The sequence below is a fragment of the Pangasianodon hypophthalmus genome, chromosome 30 (assembly GCF_027358585.1).
Source record: "Pangasianodon hypophthalmus isolate fPanHyp1 chromosome 30, fPanHyp1.pri, whole genome shotgun sequence".
NCBI lineage: Eukaryota > Metazoa > Chordata > Actinopteri > Siluriformes > Pangasiidae > Pangasianodon > Pangasianodon hypophthalmus.
In genome coordinates, this window is record NC_069739.1 from 7026397 (window position 1) to 7045011 (window position 18615).

Below are 18615 nucleotides of genomic sequence, written 5' to 3' on the forward strand. Positions count from 1 at the left end.
ATTACATTAGTACCAGATGTACTTTCAGTGGTATATGTTTCCATGACTTGCGTACATGACTTTTATCTCATTACTGATATTACAGAATTTTGTTTATTGGAATTATTCCAGTTGTGTGATATAACTTACTGTTGCAATTTCTGTTAAGGTTGATATAAAGTAAGTAGGACCCTTGTAAAGTATATAACTATAGTTCTATGAACCCTGAATAACCAGAGTAAATGCAAATAGATTCTGGTAAAAGATGTCCATATGACAGTGATATTTATTGCAGATACTGACATAAAACACTTTGTGACTGTTGAATGGTCTCAGCATGCACACACACACACACACACACACACACACACACACACAGGAAGGTGTCGGGGTGATTCTCATCTCTGGCAGTTATCTCGTGGTAAGAAAACCACAGCTGCATACATACATAGAGTTTTCTTGGAACGTTAGAGCCACTGTGAGCCGCTCAGCATGTCAGAGTAACCACATGATTGAGGCCAGAGCAGCATGGGGGCTGATGGGAGAACGGCTACTTCCTCTTTCTCACAGCGTCAGTTAACCGACGTTGTGCCATGCACAGAGAATACTGTATAATACTCTACACTCAACAAGCACACTGTCATATTTTTACATTTGGCTATAAACAGCATACAGTAGTCTTTTTACACAAAATAGTGTGATGGCAATAAAACTTCTAGAACATTCATTTCTTAACCTGATATAAGAATGGTATGAATAAGATAAAAATGACATGTACACTCAAAATATAATTAGTAAGATTATCCATCCAGTTTTATCCGTTTTTTTATTCATTAACAGACAAAGTGAATGCAGAACAATACCCTTAGCTAACATAAGTAAATGTAACACAATACTCTGGATAAATCTGTTGAATTTGCTTTTTATGGTACAAAAAAAAATTACATATATAAATGTATTTATATTTACTTTGGATTATTTATAATGCTGGCATATTCAGTTTTCTCTACAACGTTGATCTGGACTCGTGCTGCTCCGGCTGTGTTAATGTGGGTTACAGTAGAGTAAGTAACATCAGGTACAGTCTGTGAAAAGACAGAAGATGAAAATTATACATATAACAAACATAAAAATTCTGTGTCTTTTACCACTGACTCCAAAAAGCAAGTAAAATCCTGTAAAGACGAAACAAATCTCCAAATCTGACTTCTTTCTTTACACCATGTGTTGTTCTGATAAAAGCGGCAGAAGATACTTTCCTATAACTCACTGTTCAGTGAAAGCATGTGTGTTTCATGTGTGTTACCTGCAGTGTATCACAAATACAACTAAATCTCTAAAGGTAGAAACAAATCTGTTATAACTGATTATTGTAGAAGCCATGCAGAACTGAATGGAGATCGAATTAAGAACACAGTAGGACTCAAAGACTTAAAGATGTCACATGATAATAAAAATGCAGCTGAACCCAGGCCTGCATGTACACTAACCCGATCCTTCTGCTTTCCTTTACAGTCTGGACGTCCTTCAGTAATCATGTTCTTTCCGCATCTTCCTCCTAAAGAGAAAAGACCTCAGAAATCACACCTCTAGTGGTAACTACAGAATTTCACTATTTTAAGTAATCAGGTAAAGTGTGGAGGCTGATGTTCTGCTTCATCTCACATACATTAACCCTGAGTGATGCAAAGAGCCACATTTTAAACTTTATTTTGCAGTGATTATTGTACGTGAAAGTATCTTACTGAATTACTGACTGCCTTATTTAGTTCCTGACTAATTGTAAATAAATTAATAAAATTGTAACTTTATTGCCTTGATCTGATTCCCAGTAGAAAAAAAAAAACTATATAAACAAAACCCATATATTTTACCTAGTTAATCTATCTCAAAATCTGTTTGTGTGTGTGTGTGTGTACCTCTGCGTCTCCAGCAAATAAATGCCACTACCCCGGGTATCACCAACAGTAAAACCGCCATAATGCTGAAAACTGTGTAATAAAACACCAAAAATGTTAATAAATGTAATAATACAGATGTTTTTTCATTGCTGATGAAAAGTTTTGGCACCTAGAGGGAGGCTGAGTGTTTTCTTTTTATCTTGTTCCGGTGTTGTTGAGGATGATGCAGGTGGAGAGTTTGTTGTTTTACTCTGAGGCTGTTCTGATGGAGGTGTTGTGTCTGTTTTCCTCGATTTTGTTGAAGTTTCTCTTCTTCCTACTAAAAAGACAAAACTTATTGAAACTAATGACTGTTTTTATCACTGTTAGTAATATGGCACATGACACTGGAGTAAAGCATGCTCACAGTCATTAATGAAAAAATGTACTTAGTTTTAATAAGAATTGAGAATTATTAATGAATATGGAAATTAAAATTATTTAATTTCTATATTATTAGTTCATATGGAAAATATATATTGGGATAATTTTAGATTTGGTACATCCAGCAAGCAGATAATTGTTTGTTTATATTTTGTGTAGTTAGGATTGTACCATATTTTAGTGTTGGGTTTGATTAGGAAAGGTTCACCTCTGTCAATATAAAGCTCACAGCTGATGGTGAGAGCAAAAAACAAGTCATGAGGTTGAAGGAATTGTCCAGTTTGTCATTAAGAGGTTTATTAAACACACAGGGTCAGTAGTGGAACATCATCAGCTGGACTCAAAACCCCTAATCTCTTGTTTCTCAGCCCAGTTCCTAACTACTGTGTGTGTTACACTATCTTGTGATCATGTGTGTTTTTTTTCTTTTTAAATCCTTGTGAGCCACTTGTAGTTAGACAGCTGTGGTTAGACACTAGGGGTGTAAAAGAAAAAAAAAAAAACAGTTCAGCACTCATCTGCACTGCAGTTAATCTAAAGACTGGCGACGCATCTGTAACATCTGTTCTGGTGAAGAAAACAAAGTGTGAAATAGACAGACAGCTCCGCTAATGCCCCTGCATGACTCTGTAGATGGATTCACTCCGCCTGTGTATCACGTGGGTCAAAGAGGAGTTGTCCAATCAGCTGCACTGTATGTAAATCAGTTGATGACATCACCGTTCTGCACGTGTTGGTGTGTTGCAGTTTAACATGGCAAGCGGAGGAGACAAGCCGCTGATAGAGCCGTCCCCTGCATCATATAAGCCTCCTGTCTGGGAACATTTTGGGTTTGCAATCAGTTCCAACTGCGATGGTGAAAAACATGTAGAGAAAACAGTCAGTGTTTGTAGACTTTGCTCGACGCGAGTGCCGTATGCTCATGGCAATACATCTAATATGACGTCATCTACACCGTCATCACCCGGGGATTGATAGCGCGCGGGTATGAAGCCCGTTTCCGCCCCGGAGAAAAACATTAAAAAGGTAACTGCGACTTTATATCTCACAATTCTGACTTTTTTCTGTGTGGATCTGTCTGTGTATAACAGTCGTGGGACATTGTGTGTTAATCTACTCGAGTTTGAAGTCAAATTAATGTATTTAGTGAGTTATAAAGAATGCAGTGATAAAGCATCAATCATTCTCTATAAATAGGCTCTATAAGAACAACACTCAACCAGACGCTAGCGCGCGCTCGTTACCTGAAGTTAGTCACATTTCAGGTACTGAGTCAAAGTGGATCTCTAAATAGTGAGAGAAAAAAGTCAGAATTGTCGCGATTACCTTTTTTAAAAAAAAAAAATTCATAGTTGAAGTGTTCGTTACCAAATAAAAGAGTATTCTTTCTTTGGATTTGGCAGTAGTATTTTTTTTTCTGAACATAGCAAGTACCGAACCGAAACCGTTCATTGCTGATGAAAAGTTTTGGCACCTAGAGGGAGGCTGCTGTGAGTTTGCTGTTTACCTTCCAGTGTTGTTGAGGATGATGCAGGTGGAGAGTTTGTTGTTTTACTCTGAGGCTGTTCTGATGGAGGTGTTGTGTCTGTTTTCCTCGATTGTGTTGAAGTTTCTCTTTTTCCCTCTGAAAAGACAAAATTTATTAAAACTAATGATTGTTTTTATCACTGTTAGTAATATGGCACATGACACTGGATTAAAGCATGCTCACAGTCATTAATGAAAAAATGTACCTTTAACAGATAATCTGAAATCTCTTCTATCAGCCTGTACAGAACATCTGTAGATTCCCTGGTCCTCTTCAGTCAGGTCTGATATGAGTAGAGAGAGGTTTCCTGGAGAGTTTCTGACCAGTGCGACTCTGTTTCTGTGATGTCCAGTCTGTTCAGAGTAAATTTCCTGAAAGTGAAGGATTCCAGTTGCTGGTAATGAAAACTGCCATTTTAGAGACTGTGGTTTGGCCTGTAGGTCAGTGCAGACGCAGGGCAGAACTACAGACTCTCCTGTGAACACAGTCACGTCCTCTACCTCTGCCTTCTTCACCAGCTCACAGCCTGTAAACATAACATTTACACTTAATAATAGAAGCACTGCAATTATTAATATTCCCTGCTTGTAAATCACAACATTTTCTGCTGCAAACCAGAAGAGATTTTTAAACAATGTGCCAAACTGCTAAATCTTTAATAATCTATAATATCGGGTTTAATTATTGTATTTCAGCTATTGATGCTCTTATAATGGGACATAATTATTCCAGTTAAGTTATACACCTTGCATAAAAACATTATGTATTAATATGTATAATTAATACATATTAACAAAGTGAAAAGTGAGAGAACTCTGACGCGGGAAAGTTAACCCTTTAGTGTTTGTAGCGATGGCTTCAGCGTTTGTGGAGAATCCTCTGGAGCGCAAATAATAAGAAGGCACTTGGAAGAGAAAGAATTTTTAGGGACAGACACAATCCCCTGGATTTTCCCGATGACCATCTGGATGAAAGATATTGATATTGGGCAGATGGTGTAGTTTATCATGCCGGCTTCTTGAGCCGCACATTAAAACTCTGACACGCAGAAGCCGCGCGCGCACTGAACCGCAAACTGTGTGTGTTGCTGTGCGGTTCTTTCCGAGTGGAACATATTTACATGCGGTGCCATTATTCCTGTCCTAATATTCATAAATTGATATTTATAAAATAAAATAAATCCTAGATTAGACTGAGAAATGTCAAATCCAATCTGATGGCATTCCAAAGTTCAGGTCAGTCTGATACCATAATCAGTATTTACTGCCATTTATAACTTGATACTGATGTGTCACAATATGACTCCTGGATTAATTCCCCTTTAGTTATGGTAAATGGAGTAGACATTTATGTTTCATATGTAACTATAATTCATTTGAAGATTCATGAAGTCTGCTTTCACAGTGAATATCAGCTTTTATTGTGTATTTAAATGCTTTACCTTTAACATAAATCCTGATGTCTCTGTATTCCTTCTCAGTGCTGCACCTGTAGTCTCCCTGATCCTCTTCTCTCAGGTCAGATATGAGCAGAGACAGATTAGCAGGAGAAATGTTATTAAACAGCTGAAGTCTGCCTCGGTAGCGTTCATCATTTAACATTTCTGTCGGACGTCCTGTTCTGTAGCTCATCCAGGTGAATTTCTGAGGTTTGGTGTGCAGGTCAGAGCAGGAGCAGGGTAACAGCACTGAACCACCTTCGTGTCGTGTGATTTCTCCCTGATTATCAGCAGAGAGAGCACAGCCTACAGAAACAAACATACAAAAACTCACAATCTACTGAATACTATGGAAGTATTTTATGGACAAATTGAAAACATTCACAAATTGAAATGTTTTGCCCTTACTGTGGCAAAAGCTTTGAAGCTTTGCCAAGCTTCACTTAATAATAATAATAATAATAGTAATAATAATAATAATAATAATAATAATAATAATAAAGGTTTTTAAATGATGCTATTTTAGGCTTAATGCTTTAAGCACTCTCTTTAAATTGATTGATTTGCCCATTTTTTAAATGTAAACTTTTAGCCTGTATACTCATAGATACTGTAAATTGTGTGTTTGTTTTGTTACTTATTTATTTAAATTGGTCGTTATGTAGAAAGATAAGTTGCTTTGGTTGTGTAAGAGCTCGCGGGCGCTCGCTTTCTGAATTCAGCGCTATTACCGCTAAGTGTCTAAAAGCCGCGCCGTAAAATTTTACGTGCGGCTTGATTAACCGTGGTTTCAGGAAGACTGTCTGCTTAACCACAGTGAAGCTTGGAACGGCTTCAAGCTTTTGCCACAGTAAGGGCACATTTCACATTACAGTTTGTGAAACAGAAGAAAAGAACTCGAATCATTCAAGCGTTTTCGTTAGTCTAAGATATCAGCAGACTGAAAAAGCATAGTTCCTTTACATTTTGATAGTCATACCCCGTGTCCAATCAGAAACGAGCATTGATTGATGTTCAGTCAGGACCTACCCTTTCCGTTGTGAGTTAATGCTATTGCGTTTTTGGTTTGTTAAAGTGTTTTGCACTTTAAGGCCACTAATTTTGGGTTTGCAATCAGTTACAACTGCAATGATCAAAAAAAGTTGAAAAAACAATTACAATTATTTTTTGCAATTACGAGTTTTCTTAGTCGCATTTGTCATGGCTTGTATGATTATGGAAAACAGTATAGAGGATTATTTTGGTTTCACAAATAGAGAGATCTTGATTTTATTGGAAGAGTCACAACATAAACCTACGTCTCCAGACTCTTGAGAGAACGTTATGCAGAAACCAGTTGTGGTGGAGACGCAACAAAACAGATGAAGCCGAAGTGGCATATTTTATACACCAGCAGCTTCAGACATCAGGACGACAACATAGCTATCAGTGGATGCAGCAGAAATGTTGGATGTCCGGGATGATCACAGACAGAGAAACTGTCCATCAGTTGATGCAACTGTTAAATGGACAAGAAGTGGATGTGTGTGCGCATGTACAACAGTCGTGGGCCATTGTGTGTTAACCTACTCGAGTTTGAACTCACTACATAGATTAATTTGAGTTAGAAAGATTGCAGTGATAAAGCATCAATCATTCTCTATAAATAGGCTATATAAGAGCAACACTCAACCAGACACGAGCGCGCGCTCGTTACCTGAAGTTTCAAAATTACATTTTATGAATCTACTTATGCTTTAGCACATTTAATTCCAAAATCGTGTATTGTGTCTGTTTTACTACTACTGACTACTTAAGAATTATTAGTTCATATGGAAAATACATTTTGGGATAATTTGAGAATTGGTACATCCAGCAAGCAGATAAGTGTTTTTGTTTGTATTTTGTTTAGTTAGGATTGTACCATATTGTTTCCCTCAGAGTTTGCTCAAAGATATTCTTCTGCCAGGACTAAGACCAATGTCATAAAGAACAAGTGTATAGCCCACTATCTTTTGCATGAACTAGTGAAGAACCTCTGTAATCAGCTTTTTACATTAGCGACTGAGGGTTCTGCAAAGTTACAATATCCCATGGACCAGTTGTGTGGCTCTCGCAGTTGACAATGCCAGTGTCAACAAGGGTATCAGAAATTCAGTTAGGAGCAGGGTCCTGGACCAGAATCCTTCTGTATTTGTCCTAGGCTGTCCCTGCCACATTGTAGACAATAATGCACATGCTGGAGGGTTGGTGTATTCAGAAGTAATCGCCTGGAAGTCACAATATTAGCTGTGTTTTAGATCTTGTTTATAATTTTTATTTCAGGGAGTGATTTGACATACAGTAATATGACTAACATAATGTTTATGTATATTTACCCCCCAGATATCAGGCTTTGATGTTCAGGATTTTTGTGTTGATCTTGCATGCTGATTCAAATCCAGCAGAAAGAGAAAGAACATGCTTGACGGCAAGTTATCCTTGCATAACACATATATTGTACTTTGTGAATATTGTGAGATGAAATGGCAATCATTTATTGAAGGGTCATACTATTGTATAATACTTGTATAATTATTTAAATATTTTATTTATTTATTTATTGAAGAGTTCTGTGTGTTTTGTGACACAAGTACATGGAGGTACTGCAGCATTTGAGCATCAGATGGCTCAGTTTGGACCTCGCTGTGAATCGTATACTCCGTCTCTACAATGCTGTAAAGAGCTGCTTTAGAGCATTTTGTGGAGCGACTCCACAGGTTGGTAAAAGTTCCTTTTGATTATTATTCATATAAATAATGAAACTAATTTACAGAAGGACTCTCTAGCTGATGTGTGTAACCTTTTCAGTGTTAAAATACTTTCTCCTACCCCATCTTATTAAGCAGAGACAACTATAAGTAAGCCATTTGTAGGTTAATTTTCTGAAACCGTAAACACTGTATCTCTGTGGCACTAAAAAAATCGAAGTGCTTATTTTTGCGGTTTTCTTTGGTGACGCTAGTTGTGCAAAAATTACACACTTCAGCTTTAATAAACTGTACTTATTTTGTAGATGAAAGGCAAGCCAGATTTGTGAGACTCCATGCCTGTTTTCAGGATCCAACCACTGAAGTTCATCTGTTACTGAGCACGTCTACCTACATTTATTGAAGAACCATGCCTCCATCTCCTTCATGGGTAGGAACTTGATTTCACTATTTTAGTTAGTGTAATGTGTGCAGTTGTTTTTGGGAGGTTAATATCTCTGTATTTCACATAAGCAGTTTCATATGAAAGCTGATGTCAAAGTTCCTGAAGCCTATAGCTTTCAAAATGACAAGTTTAGAGACTGTTGACCTTCTAGGACAAGAAAACCAACTGCCAGGTGACTAAAAGTGACTAGATATGTTAACTTTTTTTTTTTTTTAATGAAAACTGCAATAAGTTATTGATCTGTGGTGAGGGCAGCATGCTTCTGCTGTGAGATAGAGATGGTTTGTTGCTTTTTGGCCCTTCAGAACTGCTTTTTTTTTGTCCTGTTTGGCTAAGTTGGTGATGAAGAATTAGTTGCAGTTTTATTTACAGAATTTCATAATATTGAAGATTGACTTTTTTTAAATACTTTTTTTTCCCAGATAGAACCATAATCTCCCATTTGACGATACCAGAGAACAGGACAGCATGGGTGAGGAGTTTCAAATGCTAGACACAGACATTCCAGAAAGGGTCTGGAAATCTGCCCTGCTTAAGGTGGATGGGGAGAAAGAATTCCACCGAACGGACATCATATGGGCACACTTGAGTGCCATGAAGAGCCGTTTAACAGGTGCACTCAGGTTCCAAAGACTTGCAAAAGTGGCACAGCTTGGTTCTCAGATGGAACCATGCTACAAATATGAGCCACCTCTGCAGATGATTAAAAACTCAGTCTGCATCCTCTGAATATAAAGACCATTCAACAAAATAGATTCATAAAAAATGTCAGAAAATGTCTTTCCTATTTTACTTCAAAATAAAAGCATAAAATGTATATTTATATTTTCATTGTTTTCATGACCGTTGTGCACATTTTACCCCCTAATTCTCATTTCCGCACAGCAAAAAAGGTGATTTGATTCATAAATCTCACTGCAGCCAGGTAACCAAAGTTGGCAACCCTGTACTACAGAATGTGCAGATTTCTTTAAAATGATCAGTTATCATGTTTTTATAATTACTTACTGACATTTCTCAATACTATGTTCACTTTTTCAAAACTCTTCACACAGTTGGTTTTTACCAGCGTGCAGCTCAGTACAGCAGTTAACCTCACATCCATAATGCACTATAACTATTGAAACACTTCACACACGCCTCAGAACCAACTCATTCTACCAGAACACTAGCAAAGGCTTTCTCTCTCTCAACAACATATACCTGGAGTATACCAGAAATACACCCTGGATTGTATACCAGTCAACTGCAGTAACCAGACACACCCACAATCATAACAAGGAACAATTTGTCTTAGCCAATACTCCTAATGACATGTTTTAGGAAGAGAGATGAAACCAGAGGAAACCTACATGGCCATCGGGAGAACAAGCACAGAAACTCCACACAGATGGGACCCTGAGCTCAGGATTGAAGCAGGAACCCTGGAGCTGTGAGGAGACAACGCTACCCACTGCATCACCACGCTGCTCATAGGTCCACAGATTTCTCCTTTTGTATAGATGGTAATGAAGTGAAAATCAGAACACCTGGGTAAGGCTAAATTGGAAATCTGCTGTGATTTGTTTGTTTATTCTTTACAATTTTATTTTTTTTAATAAAAAGTACCTCGTTGTTTGATTTTGAACTTGTACTGATTCGTTTTGAAAACCGTATGTAAAGTGAAAAAAAAAAGTATATACAGGGTTTTGTTGGAGATTGAGTTTGAGTGAGAAAAGAATTCATGAATTTTGAAAGCTGAGGTTATTCATTTTTGTGTCAAAGCAATAAAAATTGATACACACTTCAGTCCATATAGACTGCTGTTGTGAGTTTTGAAAATGTGAACAGAGTATTAATAAAGGCACTTTTTTAAACAAACAAACAAAAAAAAAACTGCAAATAAGGCGTAATGTAGGAAGTGAAGCTGGTGGTCAGTGACAGAGGGACAGCAGAAAAAGGTGTGAAATTCACACGCATCTATTTATAGCTAAGACCAGCATGAGGAAGTGACATACAAGTTACAGGAAAATAACATTTCTATTATGCTTTGAGTTATTATAGATATATTCAACAAGACAGATTGTGAGAGATATAATTCAGTAAATGTGTAAAAACATACACTGTAAGTATTATAGGGATGTAAAATAATCTCACTGTAGAATCCTCCTTATTCATTAGCCCACCTCTCTTCATCAGTACATTTTAGACTGAAGTTAATCAGGAAGAAAAAATCCACATATTTCCATTGAATGTGTTCAACACTGTTGTCCCTATTAATATTATGACACTGTAGTAAGTAAAGTTGTTAATTAAAACTCTAAATGATAAACATTTTACAGTGTTGGTTTGGTTGTTCAGGAACAGGGCTGAACTACGGCCTACTGTAAACCCAGTCTGGACAGAAAGCACATGAACTAAACACAAAGCAGCTGAACTAAGAACTGGCTAATATTCTCTCTCCTTTCTGTAATAGAAAATAGAAAATAACTTCACTCACCTGCAGTGATGTGAAACACAACAGACAAAAGATACAAGCACTTCATCATTACTGATTCTTCTACACACACACACACACACCAGTCCCTCAAAGTGAAACACACACACACTCTGTCACACTGCCTGAGTGTCTCTCTCTTATATACTTTGGTTTTCAGGAAACCACAACAACGCTATGTCATTTCTCTTTTTGGTAAATATCTTCATCACTCTTTCCATTACCTAATTTATTTTTATATGCAGTATTAATAGCTATTCATATATTTTCTCATGTGGTGGTTTTATCATACTTCATAGTATCATTGTTATCTCTCTTAGGTGCCATTTTCTCAGCGCTTCTGTGTAGCCTTTTTTTAAAAGAAATTTTTATCTAAATAAACAAATGAATGCATTAAAAAATACTTTTAGTGTTTCAAATTTGTACAGTTTCTCCTCACCTTAATCTTGATCTTAAGGGCTGTTTCTGTACTTTATCAGCTCAAGTGAAGTTTTTTAGATGACCCCTAGGAAGCTTGAGGGACCGAGTCAACACAACAGTAGACTTCAGGAGCCAAACTTGTACGTGTTGCAATGTGACAAATCTTCCTTTTCAATTCAGTGAAAATGACAGATGACCTGCTTTATAAATAATAAAAAAAAATACTACTACAACTAATAACAGTAATAATAATTCAACACGGATCATGTGATTTTAGTGAGTATATTAAAAGCAAAACTGGACATAAGCTGCAACATTAACTTCAATAATTTCAACACACATGAGTCCTAGTGTTTGGGACAAAGCTGTAATGTCCATCAAGTGTGTTTCCCTAGACTTACAGGAAGTAATAAAGACACATTTACCATGTGTGAGCTGAGGAGCACTTAGAAGCTGGTCATGAGTGATGATCATGACTCATTATCAAAAGTCAGCTTAATCATAAGTGTGTAATTGTAATTATTAATATGGGTTATTAGAGTTTGAAGAGCTTAAAAAAAAAAGTGATTAGTTTATTTAATTATGTTTTTTATTTGTTTTTTGATTATAGAGCTCTGGTTAAGTGCCTAAGTGGAGACATCTTGTGCCATAAAGCTGCTACTACAGCTGGTCTACAGATAATTGCTCATTAGAGATCTAAATCTACATCCAGATTTCTGCAGAAAGAAGAAAGAACATGTACAGGACAATACAATTTTTTTTTTTTTTTGGAAAATGGTAGGATTTTGGGGTAAAGCTGTAAAGTTGCTTTGTGACAATGTCTAATGATAAAAGTTCTCTACAGACACAATAAACTAGATAATAAATTATCATGAAAACAAACGCTAATCAACTAAGGAAAGGAAAACACAAAACTTATAAATGGGAACCAATCAGGAGAAACACAAGACAGGTGTGTACAGGAAATCAGTGGAACAACCAAGGAAGAAATTCATACTATGAGAGAGATGCCCTCTGCTGGTCTGGCAGGGAATTGTCTGTGGTGACAAATATAAAGTGATCTTTTCTAGTTTTAATGACTTTGTGTCACAGTATCTGTGTAAATTGTGCAAAACGTTGTATTCTTGTACATTTTCCTTCATTATTATAGTTTCTTTTTAGAACACAGGGTTCAGTTTTTTTAATCTGTTAAGTGAATTGAAGTATTTAAGTTTTGTTTGATTCACCACTCATTTGTCTGTGCTGATAAATCTAAAGCGATCTTTTCTGTTTTTAATGACTCTTCTTTGTGTCACAGTATCTGTGTAAATTGTGCAAAACGTATTCTTGTACATTTTCCTTCATTATTGTAGTTTTTATTTAGAATACTGGGTTTAGTTTTTTAATCTGTTAAGTGCATTTAACTATTTAGGTATTGATTTATTTGATTCACCACTCCAGAAACATTGTAGAATTTTAGCAGCACTGTGTACAAAACCAGATCACTGTATGGGCCTGATTTACTAATTTATTTCATTATTGTCTATAAAATAAGATGAGATGGGCTGTTATAGGAAAATAATCAACAAAAGAGTGGTATGATGTCGTTTTCTTACAGTACATGTCATAGTGTTTTATTCCACTTGTAACACAGAAAGTTGGCAAAAATTACAGTTTTTATTTATTAAAGAATGACATCTTATTTTGTCTCCTATATACACCCACGAAGAAGCAGGCCTAGACTAGATTTACTGAGAATGCCACTTTGTCACTACAGCATGTGACATTATTAAGCTTGCCAGTCAGATTCAGCCAGGTCACTATGTACAGTACCAACTAGTGTTGAGGATGTTAGGACTGATGATGGCAGCCATAACAGTAATCCCCCTCCTCCTTGTGCTAGAGTCTCTTAAGGCTCCTCCTTACAAGCAAGATACCAGACTGAAATGGGTGTCTCTGAAAACTACCTTTTTGCTAGTGTTCATTTCAGTGAAACGTGTGGAAGAACTACATACTCTGGTAGTAAGCTCTTCCTGTGTGTGTTCCTCATGACATGGTGGCATACGTTATTTAACCATGGTTCTATGAGCTACCAACACGCAGCTCAGTACAGCAGTTAACCTCACAACCAAAAATGCAGATTAGATCCATGTTCATTCATTCATGCATCTTCAGTAATCACTTTATCCTGCTCAGGGTCACAGTGGATCTGGAGACTATCCTGGGAACACTGGGTGCAATGTGGGAATACATCCTGGAAAACACACTCATTCATACTTAGGTGCAATTTAGTGTAGCCAATCCACTGGCAAGTTTTTGGAAGGTGGAAGGAAACCCACATGAACATGCGGAGAACATGTGAAACTCCATACAGACAGGAAGCTGAGCTCAGGATTGAACTGGGGATCCTGGAGCTGTGAGGCAGCAATGCTACCTGCTGTAACACTGTGCACATAGACCCAAACATGTCCCCTAATGTATAGAAAAAAACAAAGTGGGTAGGTCTTCAGCTAAATTGGGAATCAGCTGTGATTGACTGACTGATTATTATTATGATTATTATTCATTTGTTAAGTTTTTTTACTATTAGATTTTGAATACATTTTAAAAAAAACTATTTTGTTTATTTTATAAAGTATACTCAACAGTTTGGAAAAATGTACAGTACATACACAGAGATTTGCTGGAAGTTGAATTTGTGTGAAAAAAGAATTCATGAATTTTGAATGATGAGATTATTCAATGCCTTTTGTCTCAAAGCAATGAAAACTGATCCATAGTTCAGTCCACTCAGACCGCTGCTGTGCTAACTGTGTGAGCTTTGAAAAAATGAACTCAGTAGTATTTAAAAGAAAAAAAAAAGAAAGAAAGAAAGAAAAAACCTGCAACAGACTATAAGGACTAGTATGAAAATTTTACAAAAGCTAGGTTAGAAACACATTCAGTACAGTCAGATTCAACAATCCTCCTCCTTTTATTTTTACACAAAGTCTTTAAAAGTCACAAACAAGAACTTGTATAGCAGTCTTCTTACACAAAACAGCATGATGGAAACAGCCTTCTAGAGCATTCATTTCTTAACCCGATATAACAATGGTACACATAAGATATAAAATGACACGTACACTCAAAATATAATTAGCAAGATTATCCCTTAGCAGTTTTTAATGATTAACAGTGAATGCAGAACAATACCCTTAGCTAACATAAGTAAATGTAACACACACAGGCATATGCTTGAATCTGCTATTTAACTGTAAAATTTATAAAAATCACAAAAAAGCCAGTATAATGAACACTGTGCTTGGTCATGGTGTGTATTTAATATATGTTTTCAGCATTATTCTATAATATCTGAGAATGTGTGTATATTTACTGTGTATTAGTTTGTTATAATGCTGGCATATTCAGGTTTCTCTCCAGCGTTAATCTGAACTCATGCTGCTCCGGCTGTGTTAATGTGTTATTTAATACAGAAAGTCTGTGGAAAGACAGAACAGGAAAATTATACATATAACACACAAACAGTGACAATACTGTGGCTGTTGATGTTGAATCTAAGAAGCAAGTATAATCCTGTAAAGATGAAACAAATCTCCAAATCTGACTTCTTTCTTTACACCATGTGTTGTTCTGATAGAAGCAGCAGTGGTTCATGTGTGTTACCTGCAGTGTATCACAAATACAACAAAATGTCTAAAGGTAGAAACAAATCTGTTATAACTGTTATTTTACGTGTGCTAACCTGATCCTCCTGCTTTCCCTCACAGTCCTGACGTCCATCAGTAATCACGTTCTCTCCACATCTTCCTCCTAAAGAGAAAAGACCTCAGAAATCACACCTCTAGTGGATTGTAAGTGGTTTCTGTAGTAAGGTGTGGAGGCAGCTGTGCTGTTTGAACTCACGCACAATAATACTGAGTAAAACAAAACAGTACTGGTTATGAGTGAAAGCAAACATTTACTTATTTGGGCCAGAATACTTGTGAACAAACAGAGAGACAGACTGACTTACTGACTGACTGCCTGGCCTTGATCTGATCCCCAAGGGAAAATTTCAACAAAATGTATCAGCAAAACATTTAGTTTTCTTTCAGCATGAATTGAATTAAGTGGTTAAGTTCCTGTAAACGCAAGTTGGATCACAAATTCTTCAGTTAATCTCCAAATCTGCTTTTATATTCTGCATTGGGAAGCCAAAATAGTGAGTTACACAAAAAAGGATTTAATCTGAAAGTGTAATTCCATCAGGTAACCTTTGAAAAATTATGCTCTGTGTGCGTGTGTATGTGTGTGTTGTGCTTTGCTTCTGCATCCCCAACAAATAAATGCCACTACACTGAGTGTCAGCAGCAGCAAAACCACAGGAATGCAGAAAAGCGTGTAATAAAATATCCAAATGCGAGTAAATCTTATAATAGAGATGTATTTTTCACTTGTGATTAAAATGGAAAGTTACATCAGCTAGAGGGAAGCAGAGTGTTTGCTTTTTTTTGTATTGTTGAGGATGATGCAGGTGGAGAGTTTGTTGTTTTACTCTGAGGCTGTTCTGATGGAGGTGTTGTGTCTGTTTTCCTCAAGTGTGTTGTAGTTTCTCTTCTTCCTACAGAAAAGACAAAACTTATTAAAACTAATGATAAAAACAATCACTGTTAGTAATATGGCACATGACACTGGAGTAAAGCATGCTCACAGTCATTAATGAGAAAAATTACTTAGTTTTAATAAGAGTATTAATAATTCTTAATGAATATGTTTATTTGTTTATATTTTGTTTAGTTAGGATTGTACCATATTGTAGTGTTGGGTTTGATTAGGAAAGGTTCACCTCTGTCAATATAAAGCTCACAGCTGATGGTGAGAGCAAAAAACAAGTCATGAGGTTGAAGGAATTGTCCAGTTTGTCATTAAGAGGTTTATTAAACACACAGGGTCAGTAGTGGAACATCATCAGCTGGACTCAAAACCCCTAATCTCTTGTTTCTCAGCCCAGTTCCTAACTACTGTGTGTTACACTATCTTGTGATCATGTGTGTATTTTTTTAAAATCCCAGAGAGCCACTTGTAGTTACACAGCTGTGGTTAGACACTAGGGGTGTAAAAGAAAAATGCATTTGCACTGCAGTTAATCTAAAGACTGGCGACGCATCTGTAACATCTGTTCTGGTGAAGAAAACAAAGTGTGAAATAGACAGACAGCTCCGCTAATGCCCCTGCATGGCTCTGTAGATGGATTCGCTCCGCCTGTGTATCACGTGGGTCAAAGAGGAGTTGTCCAATAAACTGCACTGTATGTAAATCAGTTGATGACATCACTGTTCTGCACGTGTTGGTGTGTTGCAGTTTAACATGGCAAGCGGAGGAGACAAGCCGCTGATAGAGCCGCCCCCTGCATCATATAAGCCTCCTGTCTGGGAGCATTTTGTACGGTCGCCCTAAAGTGCAGATGGATGCAGCAGAAATGTTGGACATTGCTCGACGCGAGCCCGTTTCCGCTCCGGAGAAAAACATTAAAAAGGTAACTGCGACTATATATCTCACAATTCTGACTTTATTCTGTGTGGATCTGTCTGTATAACAGTCGTGGGCCATTGTGTGTTAACCTACTGGAGTTTGAACTCAAATTAATGTATTTAGTGAGTTATAAAGAATGCAGTGATAAAGCATCAATCATTCTCTATAAATAGGCTCTATAAGAACAACACTCAACCAGACGCTAGCGCGCGCTCGTTACCTGAAGTTAGTCACATTTCAGGTACTGAGTCAAAGTGGATCTCTAAATAGTGAGAGAAAAAAAGTCAGAATTGTGAGATGTAAAGTCGCAATTACCTTATTTATTTATTTATTTATTTATTTACCCTTAGGTAAAGTGTTTGTTAACAAATAAAAGAGTATTCTTTCTTCGGATTTTTAGTATTTTTTTCCTGAACATAGCAAATACCGGACCGAACCGAAACCGTGATACAAACCGAACCGTGAGGAATTTGAACCGTTACACCCCTATTAGACACCATGTTACAACTACATATGAAAATAAAGAGCACTTGGAGAGAGTAATACTACAGAATTGCTTTAATCTGATCAGTTTAAATAAGGTGTAATGTAGGAAGTGAAGATGGTGGTCAGTGACAGAGGGACAGCAGAAAAAGGTGTGAAATTCACACGCATCTATTTACTGCTAAGACCCGCATGAGGAAGTGACGTACAAGTTACATGAAAATAACTTTTCTACTACGCTTTATGAGTTATTATAGATACATTGAATGAGATTGCGGTTGTGAGAGATGCAATTCGGTAAATAAATGTAATAATACAAATTTGTGTGTTCCTTGCTGATGAAAAGTTTTGGCACCTAGAGGGAGGCTGCTGTGAGTTTGCTGTTTACCTTCCAGTGTTGTTGAGGATGATGCAGGTGGAGAGTTTGTTGTTTTACTCTGAGGCTGTTCTGATGGAGGTGTTGTGTCTGTTTTCCTCGAGCGTGTTGAAGTTTTTCTTCTTCCGACTGAAAATAAAGACAAAACTTATTAAAACTAATGATTGTTTTTATCACTGTTAGTAATATGGCACATGACACTGGAGTAAAGCATGCTCACACTCATTAATGAAAAAATGTACCTTTAACATATAATCTGAAATCTCTTCTATCAGCCTGTACAGAACATGTGTAGATTCCATGGTCCTCTTCAGTCAGGTCTGATATGAGTAGAGAGAGGTTTCCTGGAGAGTTTTTACTGACCAGTTTGACTCTGTTTCTGTGATGTCCAGTCTGTTCAGGGTAAATTTCCTGAAAGTGACTGATTCCAATAAACTCCCATTTTAGAGACTGTGGTTTGGCCTGTAGGTCAGTGCAGACGCAGGGCAGAACTACAGACTCTCCTGTGAACACAGTCACGTCCTCTACCTCTGCCTTCTTCACCAGCTCACAGCCTGTAAACATGACATTTACACTTAATAATAGAAGCACTGCAATTATTAATATTCCCTGCTTGTAAATCACAACATTTTCTGCTGCAAACCAGAAGAGATTTTTAAACAATGAGCCAATCACCTGATTAAATCCTCTATATGAAACCAATATCAAGACTCTGATACACAATACTGAACCTATACTGGCTTACTTTTATTTTAATAACTGTTAAATCTTTAATAATCTATAATATCAGTTTTAATTATTGTATTTCAGCTAATGATGCTCTTACAATGGGACATAATAATTCCAGTTAAGATATACACCTTGCATAAAAACATTACGTATTAATATGTATAATTAATACGTGTTAACTGTACATATTAATAT

At 36.7% G+C, this 18615-nt stretch overlaps 2 long non-coding RNA genes across 2 annotated transcripts; one reads left to right on the forward strand and one right to left on the reverse strand.

Moving 5' to 3' along the window:
• Positions 1-786: 786 nt before the first annotated feature.
• On the reverse strand, positions 787-1536 carry LOC128317800 (uncharacterized). The gene is made up of 2 exons (XR_008301285.1): positions 1470-1536; positions 787-1064 (listed from the first exon to the last, which is right to left on the reverse strand). It is a non-coding gene; the product is annotated as an uncharacterized LOC128317800 (long non-coding RNA).
• Positions 1537-7861: 6325 nt separating this feature from the next.
• Positions 7862-9751, forward strand: LOC128317875 (uncharacterized). Its single transcript, XR_008301304.1, has 3 exons — positions 7862-8007; positions 8304-8428; positions 8866-9751. It is a non-coding gene; the product is annotated as an uncharacterized LOC128317875 (long non-coding RNA).
• The last annotated feature ends 8864 nt before the right edge of the window (positions 9752-18615 follow it).